Consider the following 22,763-nt stretch of genomic DNA (forward strand, 5'->3'; position numbering starts at 1 on the left):
GAGCCGCAAATTCTTTTAGTCTGAAAGGCAACAAATTGGCAAAATAGGTAGAAAATATCACTGTTAGGAGCACTCGTCAACCTCTTTCTCTTTCCGTGTACACCCATTTCTGAACGGCCAGCTCAGTGTCTGCAATTTTCGAGCATCAAACAAGGTAATGAGTGAGAGAAGATGCGGAGGATCCAAGCGTGGCCTGACTCACCTGGAAGGCTTGGGCTATGGGAGAGGGGAGTAAAGGACAAGGTCAAAAAGAGTAGAGCATTTAGTGGGTTACAGACACACAGAGTTTTAGCCTGGGGGGCTCAGTTGATTAAGCATCCGGCTTTGGCTCAGGTCATGATCTCACAGTTCAGGAGTTCGAGCCCCGCGTCAGGCTCTGTGCTGACAGCTCAGAGCTTGGAGCCCGCTTTGGATTCGGTGTTTCCCTCCCTCTCTCTCTCTCTGCCCCTCCCCTGCTTGTGCTCTCTTACTCTCTCTCTCTCTCTCTCTGTCTCTCTCCCTCTCAAAAATAAATAAATAAACAAACATTGTGAAAAAGACGCAGATTTAGGGTATCACCATCATTTATTTGAGCTCTTGAGGAACATATGAAAAGAAGATTCTAAGGGTTCGTTGCTGTGACGAATGCAATCTTCTTTGACAATTTTTGAGAAACTTCAACCTGTGCCATGATAAGGCCACAGGTTAAACTGGCTGTAACAGCACTTTAAAAGTCTCCCTTCTTATGAAGACTCCCCTCTTGCCACCGAGCACAGAGGGATTTTTTGGGACGTCTTCTCTGAGGAGGGGTCTCCACGCTTGACATGAAAACTTGCGGGGGTTGGTGCGGGGCGGGGGGGTGGAGGCCAAGATGCCTTACTGGATACGGTGAATGGGGTGGGGGTGGGGAATGATGGTTTTGGAGACTCCCTAGCAGTCTCCCACATGGCACAGACTCTCCCTGACTCCTGTCATCTGGCTCTGGCTGTTCTGGAGTCCTACCTTCCATTTCAAAAGGGTTTTAGATTGTCCCATGGCATGTTTAGATACATCATTATCTGATTCTTGTAACAACTCTGTGAGGAAAGCAGAGCAGGCATTTTTCCCCTCTCTTTTACGTATGGGAAAATCAAGACCACAAAGAGGGGGAATGACGTTCATGAAGTGATTTTTTTTGGAAAAAAAAAAAAAAAAAAAAAGGACAACAGTGCGGCGGCGCTGAACCTAGCACCCACATCTCCCGAATCTTGGTTCATTATTCCTCAAGACACATAATTCCTGCTTGGAAGCAGTGTAGAGATTGTAGGAGCTCATATTCAAAAGGGAGATGAAATGAAGAGGAAACATAAATTAGAGACCCTGGGAATGGTGAGTGCCCATTGACACAGTGCAAGATGCTGACTGCCAACTTGCCTGGGACGCTGGGAGGATCCGCGGGTGCTGATCCTGGGCCAGGTGGTGGACGGGTCCAGGATCGAATCCCAAGAGAGATCCGTAGACCAGGGCAATGGGCCAAATCTAAGAAAGTAAAATTAGAAGGGATAAATGCAAAGTCTCAAATGTTGATCTGGAAGGCAATTGCAAAGGGATGAGGTAGGGATATATTGCTTAGGATCTTTTTATTCTAGTTTATTCTTTTTTTTTTTTTTTCAACGTTTATTTATTTTTGGGACAGAGGGAGACAAAGCATGAATGGGGGAGGGGCAGAGAGAGAGGGAGACACAGAATCGGAAACAGGCTCCAGGCTCTGAGCCATCAGCCCAGAGCCCGACGCGGGGCTCGAACTCACGGACCGCGAGATCGTGACCTGGCTGAAGTCGGACGCTTAACCGACTGCGCCACCCAGGCGCCCCCTAGTTTATTCTTAAAAGGATCGTTTAGGCGTCTACCATGTCTATACAATGTTCTTGGCACTGAGCTTGTAACCTCGGTAAACAAGAACAAGGCAAATAAAGCCTCTCCCTTCGTGGGAAGGCTCAAATTCCAGTGAGGTAGGCGGCCAATAGACAAACAAATAGATGATTTCATGAAACTATCAGCATTATGAAGAAAATGAAGCAGAGTTATAGCCATTGACAGCTAAGAGGTAGGCAAGTTTGGGAAGGGTGGTCAGAGAAGTCCTCTCGAAGGAAGAGAATGTTCGTGCTGCTACCTGGAGATTAAGAAGGCACCCAGATGTGAGGCTCATTGGGCAGTGCTCCACGCAAAGGGAGAGTGAGTGCAAAGGGTTTAAGGTAGGAATGATTTTAGAATGTTGAAGGAGTAAAAAGGAAGCCACCATGGCTCAGAATTAGTACGCTAGGGATGACGTAGGAGATGATATTGGAGGAGCTGCAGGGACCAGTCATACAAGCCTTGAAGGCCACAATAAGCACACATTGGTAGTCAACCTTCCAAAATCTATTTTCCTTTTCTCTTTGGTAGCCAGACACTAAGCTTCCTGGTCTTTTTTGTTGTGAGGTATGGCCATACCACCAAAGTTATTGCCAATGGAAGATGGACAAAGGAGGTGTATGTAACACCCACCTCACTTGGTTGAAGGGAAAAATGCTCGTCTTTAACTTCCTCTCTTTTCCTTTCCCTTGAGTGACCAGCCTTGCAAATAAAGACAATATGCCAGCCTACGGGAGGGCAGAGTGAGAAGATGGAAGGAAGCTGGGTCTCTGAATACCCTCATGGAGAAGAATTGTCCTGCCAGCCTGGACTGTTATATGAAAGAGAAATAAACTTCTATTTGAGATCTTTAATTATAGTGATATAGTCTTTACTATAATTATGAAATAGTTGGATTTTTTCTAAGTGAGAAGTCATTAGAAAGTTTTTAAACACATGAATAGCATGACCTGTGCTTAAAAAAAGATCATCCTAATGGGGCACCGGGGTGGTTCAGTCAGTCAAGCGTCCGACTTCAGCTCAGGTCATGGCTCACGGTCGTGGGTTCAAGCCCTGCGTCGGGCTCTGTGCTGACAGCTCGGAGCTTGGAGCCTGCTTCTGATTCTGTGTCTCCCTCTCTCTCTGCCCCTCCCCTGCTCTCTCTCTCTCTCTCTCTCTCTCTCTCCCCCTCTTGCTCTCAAAAATAAAGAAACATTAAAAAAATTTTTTTAAAAAAGATCATTCTGAGATCTGCATGGATAACAGATTATAGGAAGACCGGCTAGTGAGAAGGGAAAACAGTTAGAAGACTATTGCAGATTTTATGTGAGATACAATGGAATAGATGGAGGTACAGGACGGATTACGAAGATATTTTGGAGGTTAGAGCAAGTAGGCTTTCTGATTGATTAAGTTCTGGAGATGATGCAGGAAGAGTAAAAACCAATCTGATTCCTATGTCTCTGACATGAATAACTGATGAGCCAGTGATAGGATGTCCTGAAGAGGAGGAGACTGAAGGTCAAGGCAGGGTGGGATCTTTTGACGAGGAAAAAAAAAAAAAAAAAACCCTCAAAAACCAAAATGACAAAACAACAGCAACAACAAAACCAGAAATCTTGACACACACTTGTTAAAAACAACAAGCAAGGTGATTAGCCAAAAAAGGTAGAACAGGCCACAGCGGTTGGTTGCTTCAGTGGCTTAAATTTGTGTTATTAGTGGTCTCTTTCCAACTCTGCTCTTTGCCATCCAAGTTGAAGCTTCGTCCTCAAGGTGAGTCCCTTCGCGGTCAGCAACTAGGGCAACGGTTTTCGTTTTTTGTTTTGTTTTGTTTTGCGCGCACCCGGCAGGACAGAAAGAGAAGTCATTCCTTTCAGCATGTAATGCAAGTCCTTTCTGCTAGCCTGAATTTGTTGTCTCTGGTCCGCCGTGTTCTGATTGGCTTTAGACGAATAACTGCTAGAATTGGGGTCACTGTCCTCTGAGTCTGGAATGCTTCACGGAGGGCAGGAGATGACATAGGTGGGGAGGAGTGGCAGACTGGGGGATCGAGTTCTCTTGGGAATGACAAGAGGAAGGATTGATTAAGGGTGTACGTTCTTGCATTTCAGCTCTTTGTTCCTTTCTTCCAATTAGAGAAGTGGGGGAAAGATTTGTGCAAGCCTTAGCAGACAGAGGGGGAGAGATTTTTGCCTCCATCAGAAGAAAGAAAACTAGAGCTGAAGTCTGTCTGGCACCAACAGGGAAGGTTCTTTCTAATATCAAAGGGACCCACAGGGCAAAACTGCGGCACGAATGATGGCATGTGAATACCAGTGACTTTGTTTTGGTGACACAAATGCGCTGTCTGAGACTGATGGGTCCGTGTAGCCCTGTAGGGGATCTGGGCAGGAGGCAGCAAAATAAAACCCTTTCTCGTCCTGGTTTCCGGGTCTTAGAAACCCAGTCTTTTGGTTTGGAGGATGATCACAAAGGATTCTAAAACTGTCTCTCTTTTTTTAAGTCAGGCCTGTGACATTTTCGGAAACCAGGTCTTGAATACAAAAAATAAAGTGGGATTGTGCCATAGAGGTCAAAAGGAGCCTCCGTCCAGAATGAGGGGAGTGTGAAGAGAGGACTGATAAGAATAATACAGTATTATAAGCCATACTTGATCTCCAGGGAGGCCCAACCTGGGTGAGTTGCTTTCTTGGTTACCATTCTATGAATAGGAAATTTGCTTCCCAGGATCCACATAAGAGTGAAAACATATGGTATCTGTCTTTTTCTGTACGACTTATTTCACTTAGCATAACACTCTCCAGTTCCATCCACGTTGCTACAAAAGGCCATATTTCATTCTTTCTCATTGCCACGTAGTACTCCATTGTGTATATAAACCACAATTTCTTTATCCATTCGTCAGTTGATGGGCATTTAGGCTCTTTCCATAATTTGGCTATCGTTGAGAGTGCTGCTATGAACATTGGGGCACAAGTGCCCCTATGCATCAGCACTCCCGTATCCTTTGGGTAAATTCCTAGCAGTGCTATTGCTGGGTCATAGGGTAGATCTATTTTTAATTTTTTGAGGAACCTCCACACTGTTTTCCAGGGTGGCTGCACCAGTTTGCATTCAGATCCTGAGAAACTTAACAGAAGACCATGGGGGAGGGGAAGGAGAAAAAAAAGTTAGAGAGGGAGGGAGGCAAACCATAAGAGACTCTTAAAACCTGAGAATAAACTAAGGGTTGATGGGGGCTGGGAGGAAGGGAAGAGGAGGCGATGGGCATCGAGGAGGTCACCTGTTGGGATGAGCACTGGGTGTTGTACGGAAACCAATTTGACAATAAATTTCATATTAAAAAAAATTTGTCTGAAAGCTGTTCAGAGTTTACCATGGAAAGGTGCTGTTAGGAGAAGGTCTTAGTCAACCTTTGTGATAACCCTGAGGCACCAATGATTGTAATATTGATGTGCGTTGGGGTCATCTCTTTTCCCCCAAGAAGAGAACAGGGTTTATTCCCTATCATAGGTGCTGCTACCAAGAACCTAACAAACCCAGGGGGCATGAAGCATTTGGGCAATACACAATTAGCTTGCATCAGACACACAGCGTCTGAACCCACTTTAGTCCCAGACTGTACCCCAAGCCATCAGCTTCAATGCTAAGGATGGAAGGGTAGCCAAAGAAACCAGGCAAATCTATGAAGCTCTCAGTGCTTCATTTCTGATTTTGACTCTTCTTTGGAGTGCCCCATCTATCATTTTATATTTCTTCAGGAGGATTTGGGGGTGTTGAATTTTAAAAATCAGAGTTAACCGTTACTACGAAGATTGAACAAAGAAGGTAGGAAAATAGAAAACAAGCAGTCTTTAGATTTAACCTTAGAAATTAAGTGGGAGTTTTAACATGGCGTAACAGTAACTTAGCATGGCCCATGACCCTCCTGAAACCAAAGGCCTGTCCTTTCCCTTATTCTTCCTGGCTGTGTTGATGACCTCACCAGTCCCAGTTAGTTACCCTGCGCCCACAGTCAGACTTCTTTGGTTCAAATCCCAGCGCTGCCATTTTATAGCTCTGTTGATTTAGACAACATGTAGGGCCTTTCTGAAGCTTGGTTCCCCCATTTTTGAACAAGAATAAGAACATTACTTCACAGAGTAGCACAGGCCGTGACAGGTTGTAAGAACAAAATAAATGTTAGCGAATGTTACGACTGACCAACCAATTACTGAGTCCTGTTGATTTTACCTTTGAAACATCTCATGCATTTAGCCTCCATGGACATCTTAAAGTAGGTGCCTGGAGATGAAAGGCTCTATTTGTGTCAGGCACGCTGCTTGTTGTGAGAGGAGAAATCAGAGGGAACTATACTCATCAGCGGGCAAGGGGCAGACATGGACAGCTCAGACTTTTTGAAGGGGGTCCTTGTGAGGCAGCAGTGGGGTGGAAGGTATGAAAGGACAGCAATAGGAGTGCCTGAGTGGCTCAGTTGGTTAAGCGTCTGACTTCAGCTCAGGTCACGATCTCACAGTTTGTGAGTTCAAGCCCCACCTTGGGCTCTGTGCATACAGCTCAGCCTGGAGCCTGCTTCAAATTCTGTGTCTCCCTCCTCTCTCTGCCCCCTCTCCTGCTCACACTCTGTCTCTCTCTCTCTCAGAAATAAATAAACGTTAAAAGAATTTAAAGAAAGGACAGCAACAGAGAGAAGAGAAGCTGAGACTGGCAGGTGTGTGGAATTTGTTGCAAGAGATGCCTAAAAGAAAATGTTTAAGATTGTTTCTTTGTGATGCTCATATAAACATCTGTATTGTGACTTCAAGAAAACCTAGAGTGAAGATCTACGTTATTTTTAAAGTCATTTGGGGTGATATTTGGATTTCTTTTAAACATGGCACCGTCCAAGATGGTCTTTAATCGATCTACTTTTACTTGGGCCACCTGCAGTGCCCAGAATGGAACACAGCACTATGGGGGTGTTCTCCATAGTGAGAGGACATAGCACAGGACAGTGGAGGATCATCGTCTTTCCTGAGCCAGAGACCAGATTTCTGCCGGCACAGTGTAAGACCACACAGACGTCTGTGACAGTCACATCACAGTACTGACATACTGTCAACTAAAATCCTGCAGGCTTTTTCACATATGCTGCTGCTTTTCGTTCTCCGTAATTCATTGATCACGTGGAAGCTTCAAGAAATCTACTCCAGTCTCAGTGGCCTCCTGTCAGTTTCTTGAACTACCCTATTCTTCGCTCCTCCTCAATTTTAATACCTTAGCTTAAAGGTCCCTTCCTTGGAGAAGACTTCCTGGTCAACCTCTCCGGTGCCTCTCTCCATCGCTCTATTTTCTTACATGGTGTGTAATGCTAGCTCGAGTATTTACTTGTTACTTCTTTATTGCTTCTCTTTTCCAGGGGCATAAAATGTGAGCTTACCTGGAATGTAAGTTCCAAGAGGGCAGCAGGAATCTTACTATTTTCTTTGTAACTGTATTGCAACACCTTGCTGAGAATTGTGTCCTGGTCCAATACTTGCTTAATTAGTTAATTCATGTAAAGACAGCAAGCCATAAAGATTAAAAGAGTTTAAAAGATTACTTTACAAAAGTAAATACTTGAGAGTGTTTTCTTTATTTGTTGTATTTTGCCTAGGGATAGAACTCTCAAGTAAAAGACTCTTAGAGTCACAAAATGTTGGTGCTATAGTTCAAGAGATCTCATAGATGAGAACCCTGAGGCTTAGGGGTCCTGTCTGGAGCCACACAGCTTGCTGGGGTCTGTAGTGTATTGAATGGTAGCTCCCCCCAAAATATGTCTATGTTCTAACCATAAGAATCTGTGAATGTAACCTGATTTGGGGAAAAAAAAAAAATCTTTGAAGGTGTAATGGAGTTAAGGATCTCAAGATGAGATCATCCAGGACTATCTGGGTAGGCCCTGAATTCAAGGACAAATGTCCTTATAAGACACAGAAGAGAAAAGACAGAGATAGAGAAAGCCACCTGAGGACAGAGACAGAGATTGGAGTTACGTAGCCTAAAGCCAAGGAACATCAAGAGCCACCAGAAATGGAAGAGTCAAGGAAAGGTTCTTTCCTAGAACCTTCAGAATGAGCATGCCTTGCAGACAGATTGGTTTCTAACTTCTGTCCTCCAGAACTGTGAGAAAACACATTTCTGTTGTTTAAAACCCTCAAATTTGTGGTGATGTATTAATGCAGCCACAGGAAATTAATACAGGGGCACAGCAAGGAACTACCACCATATATCTTAATCAGTGGAGTTTCCATGAGCTCCTGGTTCCCAGAGTGACTGAATAATTACAATATAATCAAGCTCCAAGAGACCAACCAAACCCTTAGCCCTCGAGTCTGAAGGCATCTAACTCAAAAGAAGGTACACATCTGAATCCCAAGCAAAACCTTTAAGAGCTGAAACCCAAGGAAAGAAAATCTGAATTCTGAATTCTGAAATCTGAATTCTTAAGTCACCAAAAGAGGGGATACATTGTGCTCTAAAACAGTCCTGACATTCAGGGGCGCCTGGGTGGCGCAGTCGGTTAAGCGTCCGACTTCAGCCAGGTCACGATCTCGTGGTCCGTGAGTTCGAGCCCCGCGTCAGGCTCTGGGCTGATGGCTCAGAGCCTGGAGCCTGTTTCCGATTCTGTGTCTCCCTCTCTCTCTGCCCCTCCCCCGTTCATGCTCTGTCTCTCTCTGTCCCAAAAATAAATAAACGTTGGAAAAAAAAAATTAAAAAAAAAAAAAACAGTCCTGACATTCAGGTAGTGACAAGTGAGTCTTGTCGCTCATGAGACCAACTTCTTCCCCCAACTCCATCCCAAGAAACGGAGAAACTGAGTTCACTTTGCTCAGGGCCACCTTGAATACACAGCCCATCTGTACAATTGTGCTGAGCAAAGAAAGTTCCTTCTTTCAAGATTCTTCTCCACATTTAAGGTGGGAGAATGTGTTTAAGCAAGAGGTAGCTCTTTTCTCCACCAGCTCATTAAAAATGATCACCACTACATCAAGAGTCTTTACCAAGCAGTCAGTGTTTACAGTGGGACTGAAATTTAATTTCCCTTGCATAGTAACGGCATTTCACAAAACTCCACATGAAATTCTCTGAGCAGTGCTTCTCAAATTTTATGTGCAAATTTTATGTGCTTCTCAAATTCTAAATCGCTGGTGATCGTGTGAAAAATTCAGATTCTGGGGGTGCCTGGCTAGCTCAGTCAGTGGAGCCTGTGATTCTTGATCTTAGGGTTATGAGTCTGAGCTCCATTTGGGGTATGGAGATTATTGAAAAATAAAATCTAAAAAAAAAAAAAATCCAGATTCCGATTTAGTAGGTCTTGGTAGGGCCTGAGATTCTGCATTTTTTAAAAGTTTACTTTATTTGGAGAGAGAGAGAGAGACAGAGAGAGAGAATGAGTGGAGGAGGGACAGAGAGAGGGAGAGAAAGAGAGAATCCCAAGCAGACTCCTCACTGTCAGTACACAGAGGGATGTGGGCCTCAAACCCATGAACCATGAGATCATGACCTGAGCCAAACTCAAGAGTTTGATGTTTAACTGACTGAGCCACCCAGGCACCCCTGAGATTCTGCATTTCTAACAAAGCTCCCAGGTGATGTGGATGCTGCCAGGTTTTGAATAGTCCAAAGCAGCAAGAGAATAGAGCCGATTCTCGCATCATCCTTTGACCTCGATGGCGATCTTTGGAACTCCTATAGATCTATTTGCATTATGTTTTCATAGAGCTTGTCCCAAAATAACTTTCTTTTTCCCTAGACCACTTGTCCATATTCACAGTAGTGCTAGAGCAGTGGAAAGGGGGTTGGGTAGGGAGAAGCTTGTACAGATAGATGATAGATTAGATAGATAGATAGATAGATAGATAGGATATGAAAAAATGCTAAAAAAAACAAACAAAAGAATAAACATTTGGTGTCAATTAAAAGCCCAAAAATTAAGAAACATTTAATTTTCTGACATCCAGTTTCTTCTGTGGGCAATTCTTGAGAAGTCAGCAGAACGGTTTCGTCTTGAATATACTAACCCCTGTCAGCTTATAAAATGGATTTATATTAGATAACCTCCTCAAATAAAATTTATACATAATCAAACGATCAAAAGAATTTGGTGAGCATATAAGTGTTTGAATTCCCTCAGACTGTGAACTCCTTGGAGGTAGCAACCGTGTCTTTTCATCTTTATGTCTTTAACAGTAAGCACACACTAGGTGCTCAAATATTTGTTTGGAAAAAGAAATATGAATGCCTTTGGCATTCAAAACAATGAACTATCTCATCATGTTATATAATGTACGAGTGATAAGACAAGCTTAACCTTGCAAAGGTTCGAAGATGTGTCCTCACCATCCAGAAGAAGAGGTGAAAAGGGAAAGAGTCGTGTAGGCAGATTATCAGATGAAAATTGGTATGAGCAGATGGACTGCACACAGGGTGGGGAGGGTGTGCTTCCAGCCACCTGGTTATCTACCCTATCCAGATCATTGGCTCAACACTTGGGCAGGAAGGCAGTTCTAGGGATCACTTTAGGCCAGAGTGGGAAGAGCACGAAGAGGAAGGAATAACTTCGATGCAGTTTTGGTGGAAAAGGCAAAGGCGCAGGAAGATGTGTCTAGCAGGAGGACTGTGGATGGGAGGAGCAAGGGGGCTTTAGAGGACACAAAGGCAGAAAAATCCCTATTTCCACATCCTGTACGTGGGGCACTCCAAAATCTTCTTCTGCAGCCCAGATTCTCTCCTGAACTCCAACTGTGTAGCTTCCTAGACATCTCAACAAGTCTCCTGAAGACAATAGCCTCCTCAAAGTTGACAGGAATAGCACTCAATTCATCCTCCCTTGCTCTGACTCAGATCTGCATCTCCTGAATTCCCTACATTTTTAATTTAGAATCTGTGGAATCATCCTCAACCTGTTCTCTCTTACCCTGCAGAGCAACTCTGACACTAGCTCTACAGAATTAGATTAGACTTCATAGGTTAAGGGCACATCCCCCCATTAGACTGCTCCCACTTCAGATGCCAACCACAATAGGCTAAAAATGGAAGGGTTTTCCATAACCTCTTCAGGTTTGATAATTCACTAGAATGACTCACAGAACTCAGGAAAGTGTTATACTTCTGATTACAGTTTATAATAAAGGATTCAAATCAAGACTAGCCCCCAAAAGAAACCATAGTAAAAGGTCTGGGAAGGTCCCAAATGTGAAACCCTCCTTCCTTCGCCAAGGTTGGGAGGTCCAGCTGATATCACTTAGCTCAAAGCCCCAACCCCCAGTCATATAGTGGGTCTTTCTGGCATGGTTAGCCCCCATCCTGAAACTATCTAGAAGCCCACCATGAGTAACTTCATTAGCATAACTCAAGTGTGGTCCAAGGGGTCCACCATGAATAACAAAGACACTCCTATCACTTGGGAGATTCCAAGGGTTTTGAGATTATCTCCCAGGAAGCAGGAACAAAAGCTAAATTCTTTTATCGTACAACACATCCCCAGAGCCAATCCATTACTAAGCCCTCTCAACTTCCCTTCCTAAATATATTTTCAATGTAACTCCTCCATTCTATTCCTGCTGCCTCATGTATGTCCTTATTGACTCTCAAGTGAACCATAGCAATAGACTTCTAACTGGTTGGTCACCTTACTCCTAGGTGCACTCTCCCACCAAGCCATCCTTCACTCCACTCTCAGATTTGTACTTATAAAATCCCAACTTGATCACATTCTTTTCTCTGCACAAAGACTCTCAATGATTCCCAACTGCCTATGGCAGCACTGTCCGAAAGAAATATACATGAGCTAAACATGTAATTTAAAAATTGTTTAATGTTTATTTATTTCTCAGAGACAGAGACAGAGACAGAGACAAAGCACGAGCAGGGGAGGGGCAGAGATACAGGAAGACACAGAATCCAAAGCAGGTTCCAGGCTCTGAGCTGTCAGCACAGAGCCCGACACGGGGCTCGAACCCACAAATCCTGAGATCATGACCTGAGCTAAAGTTGGATGCTTAACTGACTGAGCCACCCAGGCACCCCTAATCATGTAATTTTAAAGGTTCTAGTAGCCTCATCCTTAAAAGGTGAAAAGAAATAGTTGAAATTAATTTCAATAATGTATTTTATTTAACCCAACATATCTAAAATATTATCAACATGCAATCTACCTCTACTTAGTTTAGACTACTTCCTTTTTTTAAAGTTTATTTATTTTAAGAGAAAGCCTGTGTGCCCTCAAGCGGGGGAGGGGTGGAGAGAGAGGGAGAGAGGGAGAATTCCAAGCAGGCTCCTCGCTGTCAGCACAGAGCTGGCTGTGAAGCTCGATCTCAGGAACCACGATATCATGACCCCAGCTGAATCAAGAGTCAGATGCTTACCCCACTGAGCCACCCAGGTGCCCGAGAATACTTCCATTTTTAAATTAAAAAGATTCTGCCCCTCAGCTGCACTCGCCACATTTCCTACACCCAAGAGACATGTATGGTTAGTGGCTATCCTGCTGGACAGCACAGGTCTACTGTACAAGGTCAACTTCTTGCCCATGATGGAAAAGTCCTTTAATCCTTTCTTGTACCACCCCATCCCTCCGGCCCCTCCCAACACAGACACCTTTTCTTGTGGCCACTCCCGACCTTGTTCTTTCTCCCAATAGACCATGCTCTTTCTCACTTCCACATCTTTGCATACACTGACCTGTCTGCCTTAAAGCCTGTCTCTCCCCGTGCTAGGAATGGTCAATATACGGTTGAGTATTTTGCCTGCTCTGTGAAGACATCCCAGACCCTCCAGGCTGAGTCAGTCATGCTCATTGCTAAACTTCTGTGGTTAATTCCTCTGTTAGTGCCAACCATATTTTCTGCATCAAACATTGCAATACATGATTTGACACAGCAACTGACAACCAGGCAGACTATTTAAACATCAACAATAAATGGTTTTTGCAATTATAGTACTTCTGTGATATCAAAAGTGTGTTTGTACATACCTGGGTGGTGAGTTCCACAAGGACACAAACTGAGCTCTTCACCTCTGTATCCCCCGTTCCAGTCCAGAGCTTGGTGACTGTTAGCTCCTTCTCCGTTTATTAGATTAAACGGGACCAATCTGTCTCTCTGGATACAGCAAACACTCCTGGGAGAAGAAGAAGATAGACCAGTTGTATATACTGTATTTCTTCCCCTTAACCGTCACTTCATGCTTTATCAAAACACTCTCGGGGCACCTGGGTGGCGCAGTCGGTTAAGCGTCCGACTTCAGCCAGGTCACGATCTCGCGGTCCGTGAGTTCGAGCCCCGCGTCAGGCTCTGGGCTGATGGCTCAGAGCCTGGAGCCTGTTTCCGATTCTGTGTCTCCCTCTCTCTCTGCCCCTCCCCTGTTCATGCTCTGTCTCTCTCTGTCCCAAAAATAAATAAACGTTGAAAAAAAAATATTTAAAACACTCTCAGTGTGTTTATTCCTGTTCACAATATGCCTAATTGATAACAATGAAAATTGTTACCGATTGTATAGGGGTTTGCATTTTGACAGAGTTCAAAGACTCAAACTAAGAATATGGAACATAAGGGCAGAGGGAGAGCCATCTTCAGTTAGAGGGAAAACATTGTCTGAGCAGGGAAGTTTCTGGAGTCTCTGAAAGCATAACCTCTTATAGGTACTGTAGGGACAAGACTAAGTCATTTCGGAAATACACTGTGCTATACCACTTTTGAAGTTTGGTGGTTTCTTACAAAACTAAATATAACCTCACCATACAATCCAGCAACGGCACTCCTTGGTATTTACCCACGGGAGCTGAAAAGTGATGTTCACACAAAAATCTGCACGTGCATGTTTGTAGCAGCTTTATTCATACTTGCCAAAACTTGGAAGCAACCAAGATGTACTTCAGCAGGGGAATGGGTAAATCAGCCGTGGCATATCCATACAATGGAATATTATTCAGTGCTAAAAAGAAATGAGCTATCAAGCCTTGACAAGCCATTGAGGGAACTTAAATGCATCTTACTAAGTGAAAGAAGCCAATCTAAAAAGGCTGCATGTGGTATATGCCGATTATATAACATTCTGGAAAAGGCAAAACTTTGGAGACAGTGAAAAGATCAGTGTTGCCAGGGATTAGGAAGTAGGGAGGGGATGAATAGGCAGACCACAGAGGGCTTTTAAGGCAATGAAATTATTCTGTATGGTTCTACAGTGATGCCATAATGTCATGATGCGTTTGTCAAAAACCATAGAATGTACACCACCAAGAGTGAAACCTGATATAAACTATGGACTTTGGCTGATAAGGACAATGACAACGATGGTAACAAATGTACCACTCTAATGCGGGATGTTGATAGTGGGGGGACATTATGTACGTACGGGCAAGGGGTATTTGGAAACTCTGCGTATTCTTCTCAGTTTTGCTGTGAACCTCAAACTGCTATAAAAAATAAAGCCTATTAGAAAACACTCTAGAATGAGGAAAATTCTGTCCATGCACTCCTGTGGGTGCTTGAGGAAAAGGCAGGTTCAGAAGTCCCCTGAATCCCAAGTTGGGTGAGGTAGGTACTCACTGCAAGGACCACCCCGACCACATGCCTTTACTCGTTCCTCTCCTCTGCTAGGGTGTGAGCCTCCTGAGGACAGGGACTGTTTGATTCAACGTTTCGTCCCCATTTGCCTGGCACAAGGCCTGGCATCCGTTTGGTGCTTAACGCACATGTGCTCAATCAGTGAATCAGAGAGTGTAGGCAGCTAATTAGCTACGAAATTTTATGCAGTATGTCTTTACATGGAAAGATGTGAATGATATATAAATTAGGAAAAGCAAATTGCAGAACTATATAAATCCCATTTTTATAACAACAAAACACTGTAATTGTGCATGTGCAAAAATGCATATTTGTATCTTTCTTATCTACATACAGAAAAAAAAAACTAAATGTAAAAAGTATCTCCGGGCATTGCTGTTGGAGAAGTAGAGAAAGGGAAACTCCTGTGGTCACTTTTTGAAAGGTCGTACATGAAACATGTATAAGAGGGAAAATATACCAAGTGAACACATACATAAAAGTGAACATTTTTTTCCTTTCTTCACACCAGCTCACATCCCACTGATAACTGTTTCCTGTAATTTATTGCCAAAAACTATTTAAAATTTGTTTAACATTTATTTTTTGAGAGACAGAGCAAGACAGAGCACGAGTGGGGGAGGGGCAGAGAGAGAGAGAGAGAGAGAGAGAGAGAGAGAGAGAGAGGACACGGAATCTGAAGCAGGCTCCAGGCTCTGAGCTGTCAGCACAGAGCCCGACGTGGGGCTTGAACTCATGAACGGTGAGATCATGACCTGAGTGAATTCAAACACTTAACTGACTGAGCTACCCAAGCACCCCTATTGCCAAAAAATATTTTAATGCCTATATTCACATCATATATACATTGATTCTTGTAAAAATGTTACTCACTGTCCTGCTACTTGCTCTTTTGACTCTTTTTAAAAAATTTTTTTTTCAACGTTTATTTATTTTTGGGACAGAGAGAGACAGAGCATGAATGGGGGAGGTGCAGAGAGAGAGGGAGACACAGAATCGGAAACAGGCTCCAGGCTCCGAGCCATCAGCCCAGAGCCCGACGCGGGGCTCGAACTCCCGGACCGCGAGATCGTGACCTGGCTGAAGTCGGACACTTAACCGACTGCGCCACCCAGGTGCCCCCTTGCTCTTTTGACTCTTGAGGATATAGAACTACTTTATTCTTTTCTCAGGGTCATCCTTAGTCCATTCTATAGGTTTACTGTAATTCAGTTAATTTGACCCCTCCTTTTGAACACTGAATGTTTCCAATCTTTTGCTGCTTCCAAACAATGTAGCATTAAATAGGTAAACAGGTACATACATCCTGCTCAACATTTGCAACTATATATGGGGTAAATTTAAGGCAGAGGGATTAATGGTAAAAGGAGATGGGCATTTTTAGTTCTGATAAATATTGTCCAAGTATCCTCCAGAAAGAATGCACCAATGTACATTTTCACCAACAGTTTATGAAAAGGCTCACTTTCTCCTCAGTCTTGCAGAAACAGGCACCACTAAAAATTGATGTTTGCCAATCAGATCAGTGAAACAACAATCTCATATCTTTATTCACTGTAGTTTATTTGCATTTATTTAATTATGAGTGAGGTTGTGCATCTTGTCATTTGCTTTCTGGAGTATCGCCCCTTTCCCGTGCAGCTTTAGCAATGTTTATATGGTCAAATATATTTTGTTTCTTGATGGCTTCTGGAGTTCATTCTTACTGAAAATGATCTTGCTTATCACAGATCATAAATCCTTCTAACTTCTTTCGTTTTTTATGTTTAAATCATTGATCCAGCCAGAATTTATTTTGGAGAGGAGAGGGATGTTTACTTTAACTTTGTAGACATCTGTATTGTTTGAGTTGTCTAAAATGAGCATACGTTTGCTTTGGCAATTTGAAAATTCCAGCAAAGGAAAAAAAAAGAAGAAGAAGAAGAAGAAGATAAAGGGTAAAAACCCACAGGACAAAGCCTGGAGGTGGAAACATCAGGTAAGAGCTATTTTAATACAGTGACCACCTATTATTTGTCAGGTTCGGTGCTAGGTACTGAAGACATAATAAGCGCCTGGACTGCGGCATTGACGATGGTAATGGGAAGGAAGGGAAGAATTGATGGAAGTGTTTAGCTTATAGAATGATCACCATGGCAACGGGAGCCTGAATCATCACTATGGAGACAAAGTGCTTGAAATTATGACTAGAGGGATAGCGTGACTCTGTTGGTGAGGATTTTGAAAAAGGTAAACAGGTTGTTACAGATGTTTCAAAATGACACTGTTTCTCTTGGTGGAGGTTATTGGCTCTTTTTTCCCAGTGTTTTCATTTCAGGGAGGCCAGAGTTCAAAGACCACATGGATTCAGACAAGCACGAGCTTGACTCGGTCATTGCTAGTCATGAATGCACCAGCCAGGGAACAGCTTTTTATTCAAAGAACTTACTCTCTAATATAACATGTATTACATATAAAGTGTCCTGATGGTTTGGAGATCTGCTTGCCAGGATACCTTTTTTTTTTTTTTTTTTTTTTTTTTTTTTTTTGTGGGGAGAGAGTGCTACTCACACACTTTCTTCCCTGCAGCAATCATAAAGATGCCTATCTGACACTTATGGCCCCAAGAGAAACTTACGAATGGTGGGGAGTGGGGCTTTGTTTTAATGGGAAATCTGAGTTGGGCTTGAGGTATACTCCTGTGCCATTTGATTATACCAATATGCGGTAGGCTTCACCGGCTCATCAGTACAGGTTGTTATCAACGTCCAGATAATAACGCCTCCTAGCCCCTCTCTCCCATCCATTCACACAGAACCTCCAGCCTCACGTTCAGGGATGAGAGGGACTTGGGCAGTCCCCAGGGCAGGAGGATTCATACAAGTGCTAGTCAGCCTTTGACACCACTGTATTTCTGCCACACTGGCTCTGGACACTGCTCCTTGCCCCGCCTGTGACCTCTGCTCATGTCACCGCTGACTGTGTCCCGCGATGCCCAGCCACCCTGTCAGCCTAAACAGGGTAGGTCACTACTCCCGTTTTACCAGTTCACCCTATACTCTTCCCTGATCCCCATAGCTTAGCCCCAACCAGATTTTCACTTTGGGTGGGTATTTTCTTAAAGTTCAAGGACAACCAAAGGGCAGCGCATAGCTGGCTATCAGATGAGACTACTTTTATCAGAGGAGCCAGGCCCAGGCTCAGTCTCCACCGTGTGACCGAGGCCAATTTACCTCCAACCTCGAATGCCCTCAACACATCTATATTCCTTTGCATAAAGTGATCCTGTAAAATTGATTTCTGATTTGAGCCGTAGCAAACACCTTGGAACTTGCCTCTTTTAACTCAGTCACATCAGCATTCACTCCCTCCAGGAATGTTTGAGGTTCCCGGCCCACAGGCCTCTGCTCTAACAGGTGCCACAGGCGCTCTGCACCGTAAACCACTCGGGGGGGGGGGCGTTTAGGAGGAAAACTGTGAGGAACCGTTGCACACTGAAATCACCTGGTTGGGGGAGGGGCGCTTCGAAACATACCGATACCTCGGTTTCATTTTGCAGACGTTCTAATTTAATCAGTCTGGAGTGTGGCTTGGGCATGGAGTTACTGGAAATTTCCTCAGGTGATTCTAACACCAAAGCTGAGAAACTACTTTCATCAAAGTTCTACTGGGGCAAATTAAACAGAAATAGTTCTGTTAGAGAAAGCAAACTCCAGTCATCTTGGGCCTTACCAGATTTCAGAAATGGAGGGTGGATACCTTTCATGTCTCCCGTAGGTCCCTTGGAGCTCCCCAGAGTAAGCAACTAGAATCAATTCTATTGCCCTGGACTGTTTGGTTCCTAGGGGTCCCCTCATGACATGGAAACCACCCGACTGGATCGGATATGAGAGTAATTTGTGTGGATATATTAAGTGCTTGGTAACTGGTTATTAACATTACCATCTGATCAGAAGCTGGCTGTGATGGGCCTTAGGTAGACGGTGCCCTCCTTCCAACTGGCACATAAAGAAAAGGCTGAGGCCCCTGTTACTGGCATCCTACAAAACCCCGTCGTCCCAGTCTCCCAGCAATTCTGTAGGTACTGTGGGGTATGAGGCTGCTTAGCAGTGCCTCATAGCTAGTAATGAAGTGACCTCCCGTTACTGTCCATTTGGTATTAGACAGACGTCCCTCAAAGTCACTTGTCCTAGAAGCAGCCAAATTTCATGAATCTGGTCTACACGGGCCGTAACCTTCTCCACACACAAATTTAAACAGAGGGTCCCAACAGATCATAATGATGGAGGAGTAGCATGTTTTATTTGCTTGTTTTCGTTTTGTTTTGAAGTCCCAAGCCTCGAGAACCCTACCGGGGAACCTAAGAGTAAAGCCAACAGATACAATGTCACAGAGTTTGTTTCAAATAACACATAGAACAGGCAATAGCCCTACTTCCATGTGGGAGAAACCTGGATGGAACTTGCCTCCTGTTCCTGGACTGGAGTCAACCGTTCAGATATTATTTTCTAGGTTTGGACTCTTCAGGACACATGGTAACTGGGGGAGGCAATAAACCCAGGCACCAGACATTTTTTTTTTTTTTTTTTTGCTAAAAATAAAAATAAAAATAGAAAGAAAGAAAAGAATATTCTGCCTAAATCTCCTAACCTGGCTGATGTGCACAGGCTGAGGCCAGGGCAGCGCGTAGAGGAGTCTCTTGTAACACGGATACAGCATGTGCATGAGCTCTGTCCCCACAGTGTGCAGGAATCATGGGATTGCAGGCAGCTGTAGTATAATGTATAAGGCAGGTGGTTGAAAGGATGGCGTAGGCTGTAGTGGTTGGAGGGCATCAGGAATTTTCACTGCTCTTCAGCTTGTCTCAGATGAAATCCTTGGGAAGAGGTGGTCTGAAACACCTGTGAGAAATCACCCTGCCGACCCAGTCAAAGGAGGGATGCGGAGACTCGGAGCACAGCAAAGCAAGGCTTTAATCAATGTTCTTGCAAGAGCGGGTGTCTGATGGACAGGCACACTGGGGCAGTCACAGCAGACAATTTATCTCCCAGCACGCAGGTCCCTCCCCTGGTTCCTCATTGGCCGAGCACTACAGAGGTTACAGCCTTACCTGGGTGTCGCCTATGCCCATGTAAGGCAAAAAGTAGTCTGTTTGGAACAAATGTACATTCCCTGAGGTGACGCAGGGACTTTCAGTTCCTCCTCCCTCTGCCCATTGCAAAGCCTGTGAAACAAAGAGGGGCGGGGAGGAAGAAGAACCGGGAAGCCTGTGAAAATAAGCCTCTGAAACAAAGAGGTTGGGGGGGGGGGCAGGAAGAAGAACCAGGAAGTGAAATGTCTAAGGTTTGGGACTCCGTTGTAAGGTGGGGGTGGGGTGGGGGCGTGGGTTCGTACATACTTCCAATAGGTTGTAAACCTATTGTTAATTAGACAGCACAGCTTTTATTTGCTATTTCTGAAAATGAATCATCTCCCTTACTTCCCACAACCTATAATAGAGTGAGCACTAGAACACAGTAGCTAGCGTATCTGCTCGGGAGTGGGACTGGCTGGGCTCAACTCCAACTATGCCAGGGATTAGCTGTGTAACTAACTGTAGGCAAGTTTCTCACCCCTCTAAGACAATTTATCTCCCCGTCAAATAAGACTGATAAGAACGGTACCCACCTCAGAGAGTTGTGGGGAGGATGAAACAGAGTACTATGGTATTAACAAGGTACTGTACCTGGGGCGACCTGATTGGGTGGAGGCCTGGGGCACGCGTGGTGAAAGAATTCACCCAAGGAAGAGCAAAGGAGATAGAAGTTTATCGAATACACCGCAAGGGAGCAGCGGGCAGGATAGCAAAGGAGAGACTGTCTGCCGGGAAGCAGCGGTGGGTGGGGGCTGTAGTTAAAGGGCAGAGTGAGGAGTTGTGGGAAAGTTCGCAAGTGTCCCTTTTTTGGTAACTGTGCCTGGTTGTAAGTGGCCTATTGGTCAGTTAGGGCCTACGGAGGTCTGCAGGTGGGTGGCTTAATTCAGCTCAGGTGGTGGCTGTGGGCCCTGCCTTGTTCAAGTTTCCATTGCTCAAGTCTGTTGCCTAAAAGTGGCCCCTACATGATGTAAATGTAAGGTAGTGTGATAATAACGGAATCTTCCTCATAGGGTTGTTGTGGAGATTAAACAAAGCATTACGAAAACATTCCGCTTGACGCTTTGGCAGACATTAAGTGCTCAGGGGAGTTAACGTTTATTATTATGGTTATCACGGCAAAGGAGATAAGCCCGTGGGCTGGGATCAGTCAGACCTGGGTTCCAGTCTTACCTCTGCCACTCATTTTATAACCTAGGACAACCTACTTTTCCTGGGCCTCAGTTTCCTCCCCTGTGGCATGCAGATAGCAGCCGTTGGTACCTCCAGTGGGTTATGGTCTGGACTAAAGGAGGGAACGTCAGTAGCTTTGCCTGGCTCCTAACAGGAGCCAGCTATCTTTACTAATTAGGGTCTGATGAGAAAGGCAGCTCACAGGGGACTTTCTGCTCTCTTTCTCCTTCCAAGCCCAAGCTCTCAGGGTTGGGTGAGCTTTGCAGGCCTTCACCACCCCCACTGCTCTAAGGCCCCTTTGGTCCTCAGCTCCCAGACTGCTCCCAAATATCGCAATTCAATTTCTTCCTGTAGGTAACAACCTTGTTGGGAGTTTGGCAATGCTTTCGAGTCCATCGCTGGCAGAAGCTTTATGGTGGCCTAATGTGCGGTCACTGTCGACCAGTTAAACCTGAGCAGTCCAGTGGGCAGCGTCCTTCAAAATTCTTGGAGGGTCTGAGAACACCCACCTTTGGACGTCCAAGGTGTGGGGGTCGGAAGGCTTCAAATCCGTTGGAGGAAAGCGGCCACCTACCAAGGGGCCACCCGAGCCCCGCCAGTGGCCAATCGTAGCTTCCAGAGGGGCGGGGAGAGGGGTGCGGTGCTCCGGACTCGGAAGCCTAAGACCCGAAATCGTCGCCGGCAGCCCCGGCGTCCCGGAGGAGGGATTAGCGCACATCACCCCCTTGTGGCCGGCCAGCAGCCACCGGCCAGTCGGTGCGCGCCCGCGCGGTCCCTCCCGCAGGTAGGAAAGACGGGCGGAGCTGCTGCGGGACGCCTCGGCCGCGGCGGGGACCAGCTCTGAATCTTTGCCTTGCTTCTCGGAGACAGGTGCTCTGGTGCTGTACCCAGCACTGCCCGGCTCCGCAGAAAGATTCCTCTGCCCAAAGCCACCTACCGGTTCCATCTACGCCTGCGGGAGGCGGGGCTTGAAATCCGAGGGGCGTGTGCGCGGCGCTAGGACCCGGAGTTCGCGGAGTCGCCCCCAGGACTTGGGCGACCGCACAGAATGTCCTTCCCGCGGGACCAGGCCCACCGACCTCGCCGCCAGAGCAGGTGGGTTCTTGGGACTTGTTAGAGCCCAGCACGCACGTGCGTCGCTGCTCGCGACACTCAACCTAGGCCAAGGGGACGGGACCGAGGCCAGCGTGTGCGCTGGCCCCGGGCCGAAAGGCCGTTCTGCGCTCGAGGCTACCGAAACCTGCGCAATGTCACTTCCAGTCCAACAGCCGGCTGGTCACCACTGGACCACCACCTCCTCGGGGAGGGGCAGGACCCGCCCGGGCCGGGAGGGGGTTCCTTTTTCTCCACGCAGAAATTATTGGGGGCTGCCCTAGAGCAGCCTTGGCGGGGTACCCTTGGGTGGGGCTGAACGTAGACATCCCAGGTCGGCGATAGCTCCAATTGCCCGAAGGGAGACCGGGCAACCCAAATTGGGTTTGCAAATCCAAGAACCCAAACTGCCTCTTTAGAAAGAAGTGGTGGAAAAGCTGGGACCCAACATTAAAGAACCTACAACTCGGGCTTTCCTTTATCACGTGACCCTCCTGATTTTCTTTGGAATAAAGCTTCCGTGAATTAGGCAAGAGGTGGGGGTCATGCTTTGAGGTGTCAGAAAAATTGTAACAGTGTTATCTTCCGTCCACCCATATGCAAAGCAGCCATCTACCTTCAGCAGCCCATCCTGACCCCACAAATAAGTACCTATCAACACAGAGCTCCTTTGAAAACTTAGAGGAAATGGACAAGTATACAGAAAAACACATCAATTAACAAAAAATAATATAAGAAAACATAGGAAACCCAAATAATCAGGGAATGGAATTGGAAATTCAAAAAAGAAATCTAGGGGCGCCTGGATGGCTCAGTCTGCTGAGCGTCGGACTTCAGTTCAGGTCATGATCTCATAGCTTGTGGGTTCGAGCCCCATATCCGGCTGTGTGCTGACAGCTCAGAACCTGGAGCCTGCTTCAGAGTCTGTGTCTCCCTCCCTCTCGGCT

General features: G+C 45.4%; 1 long non-coding RNA gene across 1 annotated transcript; it reads right to left on the bottom strand.

The window, feature by feature from the left end:
* Nucleotides 1-501: 501 nt before the first annotated feature.
* On the bottom strand, nt 502-19,487 carry LOC123585191. The gene is made up of 3 exons (XR_006705972.1): nt 19,071-19,487; nt 12,851-12,996; nt 502-1,497 (listed from the first exon to the last, which is right to left on the bottom strand). It is a non-coding gene; the product is annotated as an uncharacterized LOC123585191 (long non-coding RNA).
* Between the last annotated feature and the right edge of the window lie 3,276 nt (nt 19,488-22,763).

The sequence above is a fragment of the Leopardus geoffroyi genome, chromosome C3 (genome assembly GCF_018350155.1).
Source record: "Leopardus geoffroyi isolate Oge1 chromosome C3, O.geoffroyi_Oge1_pat1.0, whole genome shotgun sequence".
Taxonomy (NCBI): Eukaryota; Metazoa; Chordata; class Mammalia; order Carnivora; family Felidae; genus Leopardus; species Leopardus geoffroyi.